This window comes from Pleurodeles waltl, chromosome 7 (genome assembly GCF_031143425.1).
Source record: "Pleurodeles waltl isolate 20211129_DDA chromosome 7, aPleWal1.hap1.20221129, whole genome shotgun sequence".
Classification (NCBI taxonomy): domain Eukaryota; kingdom Metazoa; phylum Chordata; class Amphibia; order Caudata; family Salamandridae; genus Pleurodeles; species Pleurodeles waltl.
In genome coordinates, this window is record NC_090446.1 from 396,376,564 (window position 1) to 396,390,084 (window position 13,521).

Genomic DNA, 13,521 nt, shown 5'->3' on the forward strand with positions numbered 1-13,521 from the left:
AGTGCAAAGCATTTGTTGTATATACACACACACACACACACACACACACACACACACACACACACACACACAGAAAATAGAAGAAGCACACACTCAATGACCACTCCAGACCAATGGTTTTTATAAAGGAAAAATATATTTTCTTAATTTATTTTTAAAACCACAAGATTCAAGTTGCAGGTAAGTACTTCAAAAGTTTCGTATTTCACACAGGTATCAACAGTACTTTGTTTGAAATCAGTAAGTAATACAGTTTTCTAATTATTGCCAATAATCGGTTTTAAAAATGGACACAGTACAATTTGTAGAAACAGTTCCTGGGGAGGGCTGGGGGTAAGAAATGTTAGGTTGTTATACAGGTAAGTACAAAGTTTACAGTATCAGTCTCTGGGTTTTAGAAGTCCACCGGTTGGGGTTCAAGTTAACCCCAAACACCCACCACCACCACCACCATAACAAGGGGACGGTTGGGTGCAGAGGTCAAAGTTGAGCAAATTTAACATGGGCTCATATGGAAACAGGGGGTACTCTGAATCAGGCCTGCCTGCAGTACACTGGAGTTGGCAGAGTTCGCTGGTCCCGCTGGACTCGTCGCTGGTCTTTTGCAGGTTCTTAGAAGCAGGAGACAGGCCGGTAGTGCTGGAGCCACAGCTGTTTTCTTCCTTCTCTGCTGGAGGATTTCAGCTTACCAGTCCTTCTTGTAGGTCGCCAGGTAACTAGTAAGCTGGGTTCAGGGAGGCCCTTAAATCCTAGATTTAGGGGCGTTTTAGGGGTCAGAGGGCAGTAGCCAATGGCTAGTACACTGACGGTAGCTACACCGTCCATGTGCCCACTCCCTTTGGGGAGGGGGGCACAAACCTAATCCTATTGGTCCCTGTCCTCCAAACAAAGATGAAGGATTCTGCAGGGAGGAGGTTACCTCAGCTCTGGACACCTTAGGGGTGGTCCTGGCTTGGGTGGTCACTCCTCCTGTTTTCCCTAATTTTCCTGCCGGACTTGCTACCAAAAGTGGGGCTTTGTCTGGGGGGGCGGGCATCTCCACAAGCTGGAGTGCCCTGTGGTACTGTAACCTGAGACTTGAACCTTTGAGGCTCACTGCTAGGTGTTCAAGTCCCTGTAGGGGGAAGATGTGAAGCACCTCCACCCAGGATGGGCTTTGTTTCTGACCACAGAGTGCACAAAGGCACTCACCCCATGTGGTCAGAAACTTCTCTGAAAGTGGCAGGCTGACACAGACCAGTCAGTTCTACACTAGCAGTTTGGCTAACATACAGGGAGCATCTCTAAGATGCCCTCTGTGTGCATTTTTCAATAAATCCCACACTGGCATCAGTGTGGGCTTATTTTGCTGAGACGTTTGATACCAAACTTCCCAGTATTCAGTTAAGCCCTTATGGTGCTGTGGAGTTCATAATAACAAACTCCCAGACCATATACTCAATATGGCTACACTGCACTTACAATGCGTAAGAATGGACTTAGATGCTGTAGGGGCATATTGCTCATGCAGCTATGCCCTCACCTGTGGTATAGTGTGCCCTGCCTTAGGGCTGTAAGGCCTGCTAGAAGGGTGATTTACCTATGCCACAGGCTGTGTGAGGTTGGCATGGCACTCTGAGGGGAGTGCCATGTCGACACTCTTTCTCCTCACCAGCACACACGAACTGCAAGTAAGTGTGTGTGTGTGTGTGTGTGTGTGTGTATGTATGTATGTATGCATGTGTGTGGCCCATTAGGGTGGCATAATACATGCTAAAGCCCTTGGAGACATTCCCTGGCCACAGGGCCCTTGATACCAGGGGTACCTTTTACAAGGGACTTAGCTGTGTGTCAGGGTTGTGCCACTTGTGGAAACAAAGGTACAGTTTTAGGGAAAGAACTCTGGGGCCTGGTTAGCAGGATCCCAGACCACTTTCAATCAAAGTTGGCATCAACACTAGGCAAAACGTAGGGGGGTAACCATGCCAACAGTGGCACTTTTCCTACAACTAATAAGAGCAAACGCTAAGTGACCTGTGTGTTGCCATCTTCCTGCCATCAGACAACAGTCCACCGAAGCCAAAGAAGTAGACTTGTAGAGTAGGATGACATGAAAACACTTCGGTTATACTTTTTTTTTTTTTAATTTCCTTAAGTTTATGCAGCCTCTAACTGTGATGATTATTTACTTAATCATTACCTCTGTGGGTCCAAAGATTTTGATTTACTTAAAAAAGACGCCCTGAGAAAAGAAGTATGACTGGAACTGGAGTAATTGTCTTGAACTACATAGGGGACAACAAAGTTAACTACAGAGAGTGGATCTTGTATATTAAAATAAAAAATACCAAAGGAAAATGAAAAGCAATTAATTATGTTATTTTAAAATTTTTTACCTTATACTCAAGAAAAACCTGTGTACAAAATTCACAAACGAATGTTATGAAAGATTTGCTAAAGGGGTAACAGGGCCAATGGTTATTAAACCAAACCCTAGGTAAAACAAAATGCACATTTATACATACAGTATTGGTATATAATGTCAAGCGTAGGTTAGTGAAAGTGACACTGCGCCTTGAGACCCCTGGGTGATAAGCCACACTATACAAATATCTGACTGACTGACTGTCAGATACACTGCAAGAGAATTAGAATGTTTACATTTACTTAAAGGTCAAACGAGAGAGCAAAGAGTAAAATGTAAATTAATTGCTGTAGAAGCTGTGACTAATGCATAAATCGGATGAAGCTCTATAAAAATAGGAGAACTAGAAGCATAAATTATACACTGAAGTTTCAAGTAATAAATAATGATTTAATAATGATGGTAAAGACAATATTAACTTTCAGAACTGACTGTTTTTGGAGAAGTAAAAATCATTTAAGAACATAATACATGTGAACATTAACAATACATAAGGGATAAAGAACCCCCTACTGTACATTACAAGGATACTGCAAGTCACTGAGGAGTTCCATAAGCATATAGAGGAACAATGTCTAAGGTCGTCTCCCTTCATAAGGTGTGGATCTCGGAGGTGAATTGAAATCTCCTTATGTACACCAGAGGGTACTTAAGCACATATAATAAAGTCACAACATTACCTTTCAAACAAATCACTTAAAAACTTGGTGCGTAGCTCTTTCATATGAAAGAGTGAGCATATTTGCAAACATGAAGAATAAAAATAAAGCCTCTGGTGCAAAATATAAACACATTAGGCACCTGTTATTTGCTGCAAACTGGTATCAGAAACAGTTCAATAGACGTCCGTTTTTTTTTTATTAAAAAAAGTTGCACTAGCTCAGAAAGTGTAGAAACATGCAGAAAGATGCTAGCTTTTCTCTATTTAAGGAGTGCAAACAAATAAACATGTTTTCTCTGCCACTAGAAGCTTACATTTTTTTTTTTTAAGTAGAAGAAAAAAAAAGCAAATTTCCCTTTTCTTGCTTTAAACAGCTGCCTCAATTATGCTGCGTGACCTGCCATTCACCTCGTCTGCTGGCACTGGCAGCAGGAACTGTGAAGTACGAATTCAACAGTATTTACTTTCACAAGTTGAGTTCTGACATTTTTATTCAAGGACCGAATGTGCCACTAGTCGCCAATTATAACGAAATTAAAGATTGGTGTTTATAAAAGGATCACAGAATCCCATGTGTACAAAGTAATATTCATCTTATAGACTTCTTCACAAGAAATTAAATCTAACAGTTTCATAAAACCTTAGTAATAGGGCTGAAATATTTTGTGAGTTCAATCTGAGTGATTCTCAAAAGTGAATGAATTGTTGGCATATGCTCATTACGAAAAAGCAAGTTTTGCATGGTTGATACATGGATCTATTACAATACCTCTGTTTCAATTTGACGGATGTTATAAATAAAGATGCTGCATGGCATACACATCTAGGAAAGTCAGTTTCAAAGTACAGGTGGGAAATCGTATGTTCAGTGCATTGTCTGCTTGGAGAATTATCTGTGTTTTTAAATCCAAAAGACTACTCACACCCATTAGAAACTTCACATGTATGTATTTTTTTTTTTCAAATAAATGTAACTTAAATATAGCTAAAAATAACCAAGTTGAAGGTCTCACCACAAACAGAAATTTCTGAGTTTTAGAAGAAAGTATGAAAATGTTTCGTATATGTCAATATTCAATGAAGATGACTGCTGTTTTAATGAAGGATTTACAAATTTAGTCACTGTAAATGAACTTACCGAATGTTGTGGTTATACACTACTCCCACCACCACAAGTGATAAGGAGAAGCCATAAAAGCCAGCCCAAACCACAGCAAAGTGCTCTTCACAATCGTGAATACGTGCTCCAACCATGCAGTTGCCAGGAACAGTATCAACCCCTCCAGAGAACTGTGACATATTAGCAGACTTCTTTCACAACAAGATATGTCAAAGAAAACTTAGAACCCCAACCCACTGCTGCCACCAGCATCAGCCTGTTATCACCCACTGAGACCCTCTCACAAAAAGCCACAATCTCAATAATTAACTCTGTGTACCCAGTGGACCCATGTCCCCAAAACGTCTTCAACAATGAGAACAAGACAATTGGCAACGAGCACAAAGTGCTGAACACCTATATCACCTCGGCCTCCTTCCCTGAGGACTGGAAAAACGCTGAAGTAACGCCCCACCTGAAGAAACCATCCTCTTCACGGCCAAATCTTGGAACAACCTTCCCATGTTCCTCAAGACCACTGCATTGCTCCAGCAATTCAGGAAATGACTCAAGACATGGCTGTTCAAATGAACAGATCACCACAAGGTAAGCAGGAACTCCTACACCTCGAGACTCTCAGTTGATTTGACACGCTCTACAAATCCTACGCTGATTGATTACCAAACTCCATTGGTCAAATATTATTAAACTCTTGTATGCCAGTCTTATTAAGTTAGCAAGCATGATCACAGTATTATGGAAACAAGATTTAGTATTAGAACCTCTAAGCCATTATTATGAAGCTCAAGTGCAAGTACATTAACAAAGTTACTAGAAACAACATTCACATTCACTTACTAAACATTGGAGACTATATTTCATGTGTCTTACATGGCAGACAAACACCCAAAAAAAACACAGCAGGAAAATGAACCTTAAGGTTATTCAATTAAAAGGGTCAGCTTCACATTTACCATGATAAATATTTTCCTGTTTTCCACAGGATTAGCAACTATCATAACAATGAGCGCAAATTCATTGTTTCTGTTCCTGAAGATTACAAAATAAACGGACTCGGTAGACAAAGGAAAGTATTCAAAGTGTGGGCAAATCAAACAACTCACAGCAAATATGCACAATAATTTGTTGAAAATCTGAATGATCATCATCTTCCTGGAGATGTGTGAAGATTGAAACTTACTCACTGAAGAATAACACCATGAAGCAAAATGGTCTGAAGCACTAAGAATTAATGCAAGCACACTGAGCTATTCTGTTGCTTATTGAGCATTTCCGTTTTAATGCAATACATTACATTTAAGTAGTTAGGAATACACATTGAAGAAGAATAGTGTCTTATTAATTTGATAAAATGATTAATACATTTGCTTATGAAAAGTATAAATAGTGCATACAACGAGGGTGTTAACTGACGATCATCAAACAAGACAGACAGAGCTTTTCTGATATGTGCATGCTACATACAAATTAGGAATAATTGTATGACGAGCATGAGCACACAAATCTTGACTGTGCATATGAAGGTTTTGGACCTAGCAAACTATTGTTTTCAATGGTGCTAAAAGCCAACAGAGTGTGCAAGATAGACATTTTATTTCATATGGAAGTTGATATTCGTCACATGTAACTAATACAGCAAAAACCAAACTTCCTTTCTGGTGTCCAGAGAACTACATGTAGTGAGCAATATTACAGGGTCAACTGGCAAGGCATGGGCCTAATGTGTCTTAATGTGTAAGAAAGCATGTTTTGATCCAATTGCTTGCCTTTCAGATGTGTCACTAATTAAGGCATTGTTCATGGAGTTATGCAGATATAAGAGACTGCATAGCAATTCTCCCCTCCTCTCCATCGAAGTTAATTGGGAAGAATGATTTAAAGAGACCTAAAAAACTGGGAGAGACAGGCATGAAGACTGGTTGTCTGGGGAAAATGCTGGAGAGCAAATATCCAACATGCAGGGTTAGCAGCTTTCTAAAGGTATGCAGGGTTAAAACATGGCTTGTTATTAGATAGCGAGAGAAAATACTAATCACGCAGTGAATACGGTACATATGAGACAGATAATATTACAGGCGATAGGTCGAGTTTACAATAATCATTATAGATGTTTATCGTAGCCTAAGTTAGGACTGCTGAGATTTCATCAATAATTTGTCATTCTGATACTCAAGGTTAGTGCGCCAATTGTATATACTAAATATTCAATTATTGTGTATCTTTTGGGGATACGGCTTCTCTGGTAGGGTTGCCTGCCTCGTAACATTCTGGATCTAGAGGAGTCAAATTCATCATAAAGAGTAATGACAGACATCTCTTTGTTCCATTCTTCGATAGGGGAGTGATAAATAAAAAACCCTTGGGGCTGATGCCATTTTTCTTGGTGTCTCACTTGGTTTGAAGGGTTCACAGCAGTATCCCTTCAAGTTCCTTGGAGAACACCTCCTCATAGGCAAGCCTCCATTTCTTCAAGAGTGTGGGGTCCGGCTCATGTGGTGCTACAGGATGGGTCTGTTTTTTTTATTTATTTTTAATTAAGATGGATGTTGAGTTACTTGCTTCACATCCAGAATCTCGGGCATCTCTATGGGCACAAGAGGCTCACTCAACATAGAGCCCGGAATAAAGGTGCTAAATTCAGAGCTAGTTTCGGCACAGAGGGTGTCTGTTCAGTACCTCATACTGGATCAGTAGCTTTTTAGCTTGAGGCTGTGTGTCCTTGAATTGAGGTCGCTCGGGGGTCTGCAGCCAGAGCTGGGCATTGCAATGTCTTCAGCTGATTCTTGGGGTTGAATGCCCTGTAGTACTCTTCCTCTCTGAGGTGTTTGAGGCTGAATCACAGAAAGTCTGTCCTCTGGTGGAGAAGGTGCAGGGCCTGGCCAGAGGTGCCCCCACCCATCAATTAAACAGCTTTCTTCCCAGGGAGGTGGTGGTCTACAAGGGGTGGGAGTTGTGACCACACAGGCACTCCCCCACCCCCCAACCCCTGCATAGATAACATCTGGGGAGGTGGGGGTCCTCAGGGTGTAGGCAGGCTCAGCGGGCCAGTCCACTTTATTTGCAATGCCCTGGGGAGCTGGCGGTTCCCGGGGCGATGGGGAGGCCACGTGGCCTTTCCCCGCATCAATTTAATAACTTTGGTCCCAGGGAGGTTGTGGCCCCCGGGGCTTTGATAAGCCCTAGGAGGGGGGCCCCTGTGCACCCACTTCCTATTTTTCCTCAATGCCTCCGGGGCCTGGCCCACCCACTTTTAAGTTGGGGTGGGGGGATGGGGGACCCCAGCACCAAGCCTAGAGGGTTAGGGCAACAGTCCCCTGCCCCCGTTTCTTTTTTTTTTCTTTTTCTTTTTCTTCAAAATGGCTGCCAACACTTCTGTTGAAGTGTTGGCAGCCAATCAGCTCACTGCACAAGATCAGCAATATTTGTGAATTCGTTGTAAACCTAGATAAACAAATGTGGATTTCCTTTAACTTCTCCTAAACTACAGAGTGGGTTTACACCAAATAACAAAACTAACTTTCTGGACCAAGAGCTACCTTCTTGCCAAAATTTGGCATAATTCCATCCAGCAGATTGGACTGTGGTTGTGTCTAAAATCTCCATGGAAATGAAAATGAAAAAATGCACCTTTTTTTTAGCCCCTACTTTTTCTCAGCCCCCCCTTGACGGATCACCCTAAAACATTCCAAGCACAAGTTTCTAGGAAGCAATTTTTTAGGGAAAAATCTGAAGATTCGTCAAACGACACTGGCAAGTCAAAAAACACTGCTAACACATCTACACAATACTGTTTAGTAAATGTCTGTGGTGTTGACCAAGTAGTTGCTTTACATATTTCAGCCATTGGTATATTTCTTAAGAAATCCATTGTAGCCCCTTTTTTCCTTGTGGAATGTGCTTTAGGTGCAACTAAGAGTTGTCTTTTAGCGTTAAGGTAACCTGTTTGGATGCATTTTAGTATCCATCTTGCTAAAACTTGTTTTGCAATGGGGTTACCAGTATGTGGTTTCTGGAAGGCCACAAATAACTGTTTGGTTTTTCTGAATTATTTTGTTCTATCTATGTAGTACATTAGGGCTTGTTTAATATCTAATGCATGCAGGGCTCTTTCTGCCACAGAAGCTGGCTGTGGGAAGAAGAATGGTAGTTCCACTGTTTGATATGAAAAGGTGATACTACTTTTGGGAGAAATTTAGGGTTTGGTCGTAGTACGACTTTATGCTTATGCACTTGTCTGAAAGGTTCTTGAATTGGGAAAGCTCAAATTTCACTAACTTTTCACAATGAAGTAATTGCAACTAGGAAGGTCAGTTTCCATGTTAAGAATTGCATTTGGCTTCAGTGCATAGGCTCAAATGGTGGTCCCATAAATCATGTGAGCACTCTGTTTAGATTCCACGAAGGCACTGGGGGCGTTCTAGGTGGGATGATGCGTTTTAAGCCTTCCATGAAGGCTTTGATAACAGGAACTCTAAATAAAGAGGTGTGCTATATATTTTGCAAATATGCGGAGATTGCAGTGAGATGTATTTTTAAGGATGAAAAAGCTAAATTAGATTTTTGCAAATGAAGCAAATAGCATACAATTTCTTGTATTGATGCTGGAAGAGGGGCAATTTGTTTAGATTGACAGTAATACACAAATCTTTTCCATTTGTTGGCATAGCAGTGCGTGGTAGTGGGTGTTCTTGCTTGCTTAATTACTTCCATACATTCAGTTGGTAGTTGTAGATTCCCAAATTCTATGACCTCCGGAGCCAAATCGCTAGATTGAGTATGTTGGGATTTGGATGCCTGATTTGCCATTTGTTTTGTGTCAACAGATCTGGTCGGTTTGGGAGTTTGATATGTGGTACTACTGACAGGTCTAAGTGTTGTGTACCACGGTTGACGTGCCCACGTTGGCGCTAGGAGTATCAGCTTGAGCGTGTTTTGACGCAGTTTGTTGACCAGAAATGGAATGAGTGGGAGAAGGGGAAAAGCGTAAACAAATAACGCTGATAAATTGATCCATAGAGCATTGCCCTTGGATAGGGGATGTGGGTATCGCGATGTGCAGTTTTGGCATTTTGCGTTTTCGCTGGTGGCAAACAGATCTGTCTGGTGTTCCCCGTTGTTGAAAGAATTGTTGAAGTACTAGAGGGTGAACCTCCCACTCTTGTGTTTGTTGATGATTTCTGCTGAGAACATCTGCCAATTGGTTGTGTATCCCTGGAATGTATTGTGCTACCAGGTGAAACTTGTTGTGGATTGCCCACTGCCAAATTTTTGGGCTAGGAGGGAGAGTTGGGACGAATGCGTCCCTCCTTGTTTGTTTAGGAAATACCTTGTTGCCATGTCTGTTTTGATAAGGATATTCTTGTGAGTGACAAGAGGCTGAAAAGCTTTGAGTGCTAGGAATACAGCTAACAACTCTAAGTGATTTATGTGTAACTGTGTTTGGTTTCCCATTGTCCTTGAATGTTGTGATTGTTGAGGTGAGCTCTCCAGCCAATCACTGATGCATCTGTTGTAAGTATGGTCTGAGGCAAGGGGTCTTGAAATGGCCGTCCTTTGTTTAGGTTTGTGGAATTCCACCACTGAAGGGACATGTATGTTTGGCGGTCTATCAACACTTGATCTTGAAGTTGACTCTGTGCGCCTGTGACCATTGCTGTGCAAGGCACTGTTGCAAGGGCCGCATATTTAGTCTTGCATGTGGAACAATCGCAATACAGGATGCCATCATGCCCAATACCTTCATGATGAATTTGACAGTGTACTGTTGGCCTGTCTGTATTTGTGCTAATATATTGTGAAATGCTTGTATTCTTTGTGGATTTGGGCTTGCTAGCGCTCTGAGTAGTGTTGCCCCTAAATACTGCTGAATTTGCGCAGGTTTCAGTTGTGACTTTTCGTAGTTTATGAAGAAACTTAGGGTCTGCAGGGTTTTGACACTGTGTATGACTGTTTGATTTTATTAGCCAATCGTCTAGATATGGAAAGACATGAACTTGTTGCCTTCTTAGGTAGGCTGCAACTATGGCCATGCACTTTGTGAATACCCTGGGAGCTATTGTTATTCCGAAGGGTAACACTTTGAAATGATAATGCTTTCCTTGAATGACAAACTTGAGCTACTTTCTGTGCGCTGGATGGATGGGTATGTGAAAATACGCATCCTTGAGGTCTATTGTTGCCATGAAATTGTGTTGTTGTAGTGGGATAACATCCTGTAGTGTTACCATGTGAAAATGTCCTGACAGGATTTAAAGATTGAGGGTTCTGAGATCTAATATTGGCCTTAAGGTCCCGTCCTTTTTGGGAATGAGGAAATACAGTGAGTAAACTCCTGTTCCTATTTGATTTTGTGGCACAGCTTCTATTGCTTATTTGAGTAATAGAGATTTTACTTCCTCTTGCAACAGAGCAATATGGTCTGTGGACAGCTTATGTGGTTTTGGTGGAATATTTGGTGGAGTTTGTGTCAATTGTATGCAATAGCCATTGTGGATAATTGAAAATACCCAGCTGTCTGTGGTAGTGGGTAGCCAATTGTTGTGGAACCTTTGCAGTCTTCCCCCCACAGGTGAGGTGTGAATTGGGAAGGGATGGCACAAGTCACTGCTTAGTTTGTGGTGAGGCTTGTTTCGCTGTTTGATATTTTCCCCTGCCTCTGGGGTACTGGCCTCTATAAGTACCTTTGAAACCACCTCGTTAATATTGAGGTTGGTAGGGCGACGTTGGCTGTGAGGTGGATGTCTCTGCAGTTTGGGCTCTAAATCCACCTCTATATTGGGACTTATGAAAGGATCCCCTGTACTCTGTGGTATACAGAGCACCCATGGCTTTTGTGGTGACAATCTTTTTTCATTTTTTTCAACTGCCGTGTCCACCTCTGGGACAAAAAAGTTGTTTTTGGTTAAACTGCATATTGAGGACTGCCTGTTGTATTTCAGGCTTGAATCCTGAAGATCTAAGCCATGCGTGTCTTTGTATGGTTACAGCAGTGTTGATGGGTCTGGCTGCTGTATCTGCAGAGTTTAGGGTTGACCTGATCTGATTATTGGTGATGGCTTGCCCTTCCTCTCCTATTTGTTGTGCCCTCTTTTGCTGTTCCTTGGGGAGATGTCGAATTATGGCTTTCATCTCATCCCAGTGGGCCCTGTCGCATCTAGCCAACAATGCCTGAGAGTTGGCTATACTCCACTGGTTGGCTGCCTGAGATGCCACCCTTTTCCCCACAGCATCAAACTTCCAACTCTCCTTATCTGGTGGGGGTGCATCACCTGATGACTGCTAGCTTGCTCTTTTCCTGGCTGCGCTTACGACTACGGAGTCTGGAGGTAACTGTTGGGTAATAAAGACAGGATCAGAAGGAGGTGGCTTATATTTTTTCTCCACCCTAGGAGTAATTCTTGCTATTAATGGCTCCTTGAATATTTGGTCAGCATGTTTCAACATGCCGAGGAGCATGGGATGCGACTGATCAGTTGCATGTTTAGAGGAGAGTGTATTAAAAAGGAAGTCATTTTCTAATGGTTCAGAATGCATAGCATCCTCTGATGGTGAAGGCTTAGAGGGATAGTAATCTAGGTTGCTGTCTGGAATGGGGTCTGGATCTAAAGACCCCATGGATCCAAATTGTCCTGCTGCGAATCGAATGAGTGAGCTGGTGACTCCATAGGTGTAGGACTAGTAGTGGGAGAGATAAGTAAATGTGGAGACTGAGGAGGAGAAAATTGAGGAGGTGGAGGTTTCTCCTTTGTCTTGGCACTTTAGCTGGAGGCTGTGCAGTGTCCAATTCCACTTGAAAGGCTAATTTCCTCTGTAGCTTTGGAGGTGGTGCTGTTAAAATTCTGCCACCAGTCTCTTTATGGATGCTGTAGGAAGTTGGCTCCGTATATACTATTTCAAAGTAAGAAATAGTGTGCACAGAGTCCAAGGGTTCCCCTTAGAGGTAAGATAGTGGCAAAAGTAGATAATTCTAATGCTCTATTTTGTGGTAGTCTGGTCGAGAAGTAGCCTTATCAGAGGGTAGTGTTAAGCATTTGTTGTACACACACACAGGCAATAAATGAGGAACACACACTCAAAGACTTACTCCAGGCCAATAGTCTGCGTCCTCGGGGGGCAGACCAGGGGGTTTTTGTAGAGCACTGGGGGAAGGGGGAGGGGAGACACAAGTAGGCACACAAAACACACCCTCAGCGGCACAGGGGCGGCTGGGTGCAGTGTGCAAAGCAGGCGTCAGGTTTCAGGTAGAAAACAATGGAGAGACCTGGCGGCCACTCTAGCGCTGCAGGCAGGCACAGGGGGGTTCTCGGGACAGCCACCACCTGGGCAAGGCAGAGGGTCCCCTGGGGGTCTCTCCTGCGCTGAGGGTCGGTTCCTTCAGGTCCTGGGGGTTGCGGTGCAGTGTTGGTTCCAGGTGTCGGGTCCCTTGTTACAGGTAGTCGTGGTCAGGGGGAGCCTCTGGATTCTCTCTGCAGGCGTCGCTGTGGGGGGGACCAGGGGGGTCGTCTCTGGTTACTCACGGGCTCGCAGTCGCCGGGGATTCCTCCCTGAGGTGTATGTTCTCTGGATCTCGAGCCGGGGTCGTCGGGTGCAGAGTGTGAAGTCTCACGCTTCAGGCGGGAAACGTGTAATCTTTGAAAGTTGCTTCTTTGTTGTAAAGAAGTAGCTGGTTTTGTACAGGGCTGCTGTTCACAGGAGTTTCTTGGTCCTTTAGTCAAGGGCAGTCCTCTGAGGCTTCACGGGTCGCTGGTCCCTGTCTGATGTGTCGCTGGTGCAGGTTTTCGAAGTTGGAGACAGGCCGGTAGGGCTGGGGCCAAAGCAGTTGTAATCTTCCTCGTTCTCTGCAGGCTTGTAGGTCAGCAGTCCTTGTTCCTCCCTGAGGTGTATGTGTATTTTTTTACTTTCCATTTTTTATTTTTGGTTTTGAATTTGGATCAGACATGGCGATCAGTGGTTCACTGGATCTCATGAACTTGGATTGAATTAATCAATTGATTATTATAGATATTGTTTCTGTATTCTTGTTTTTGTCAGGATGTGTATCAACGGGAGAGACAATTGAATTGATGAAGCTTATGGCATTATCTATATTAAATTTTGAAAAGGAACTGCCCTGATGAAGGCGGCCTCATAAATTGGAGGGATACTGCCGAAACGCGCGTAGGCTTGGTTCCTACTGTTTCCTTAGGTAAACTATCAATTCTTGGTGCCTAAATCTTGTTTATATGAACATTAGAATGACATCATTGAGACCATCAAAAAAGTTTCAAGAAAAAGAATTTGCATATATTTAGTTTATATTTAGATATATTTATGAAATGTAGAGTGTTATTACTGTTT

At 42.7% G+C, this 13,521-nt stretch overlaps 1 protein-coding gene across 1 annotated transcript in view; it reads right to left on the reverse strand.

Annotated features, from left to right (window-relative positions):
- Positions 1-13,521, reverse strand: part of NFS1 (NFS1 cysteine desulfurase) — a 651,727-nt gene that overhangs the window by 240,787 nt on the left and 397,419 nt on the right. The window lies entirely within an intron of this gene.